We start from the raw sequence: 1,450 nt of genomic DNA, 5'->3' as shown, positions 1-1,450 counted from the left end.
ACGCGGGTCCGGGCGCCCGCGGCGAGGCTGCGGGGCGCGGGGCGCGCGCTCGGCCCAGGCCCGGGCGGCGGGCGGCGGCCCCGCTGCGGCTGAGTCAGCGCCCCGGAGGCGCGGGGAGCCCGGCCGCCGCCGCCCAGCGCCGGCTCTGAGCCCGGCCCGGCCCCCGGGCATTTTAAAGGCCAGGAAGCTGGACGCCATTCAAGTGGAGACGCCTGGAGAACACTCAACCCTCGGCCCGGGCGGGAGCGCCCCATCTTCCGGGGGCACCCCACCCTCCCCAGGAGAGCACCCCACCTTTCCAGGGGACACTCCGCCCTCCGCCGGGGCACCCCACCTTCCCCACACAGCCTGGACTATGCTGACATGAGGACAGAGTCTCCCCCCCCACCCCCCCGCCAAAAAAAACCATCAGTGACTCCTTTTACCAGCGTTTGGGACCCCATATAAACCCAAACCTTAAAAAAAAAACAAACCCAAATCACCCTCCTCCCATAAAACCTCTGTAAAAGAATCCACCTGCATTATGCTTAAAAGCAAGAGAGGGCTGGGAAGGTGGCTCAGTGGTAGAGCACTTGCCTTGCATGCATGAGGCCCTGGGTTCGATTCCTCAGCACCACATAAGCAGAAAAAGCCAGAAGTGGTGCTTGTGGCTCAAGTGATAAAGTGCTCAAAGAGCTCAGAGAGTGCCCAGACCCAGAGTTCATGCCCTTCAAGCCTCACAACTGCCCCGCCCCCCAAGTTAGGGTCTAGGCTTTGAAGGTGTTTGAAAAAAATGTGTTAAATGCAATTGAACCAGAGAAAGAAATAAGGTAAAAACACTGAAGTTGTGCCTTTGTGCATGGAGTTTTGTTGTTTATAATTAAAGTATCTTCTGTTTATTGATGTTCCTTTAAATAATTGTACAAGAGGTTTCAGTTCATCTGAGTACAGTGCATCTTGATCAATGTCACGCCAGTCTCTGCAGACTCAGACCAGCCCACCCAACCTCTGTGCTTGTATGTTTGTGTGTGTGCACGCATGTGCACGTGCCTGGTCTCTGAGCTTGAATCAGGGCCTGTGTAAGGAATCCTTCCCATCCATCCCAGGGGACCATGCAGAGGCAGGCAGGCACAGGAGAAAGATTATTATAAGGCTTATTAGAGGAGTCATATTTCCCCCAATGGGGAGCACATGGCATCCTACACTATCCAGGTAGCAGGAGGGTGTCAGGGAAGGAAGTTCGGTAGGCTGGTGCTCAGGTAGGTCTGGGCGGAGAGAGGGAGTGGCCAGCTGTAGGGCAGGAACTCCAGGGCTGGCAGGAGCTCAGGTTTGGGTGGAGCTGAGGACCAAAAGTGGGTATAATGCTTACAACCAGGCCAGGGGGCATGGGTGGGGTCGTTTCTCCTGGAGCTATTGCCTGCTGTAAAGGGGTCCCTGCTTCATTGCTTGGCCAGGTACAGCACAAGAAGCA

This window comes from Dipodomys spectabilis, unplaced genomic scaffold (genome assembly GCF_019054845.1).
Source record: "Dipodomys spectabilis isolate Male_0828 unplaced genomic scaffold, ASM1905484v1 ptg000228l, whole genome shotgun sequence".
NCBI classification, from domain to species: Eukaryota; Metazoa; Chordata; class Mammalia; order Rodentia; family Heteromyidae; genus Dipodomys; species Dipodomys spectabilis.
The sequence above is the reverse complement of the archived record's forward strand: the minus strand, read 5'-3'. Positions refer to the sequence as shown.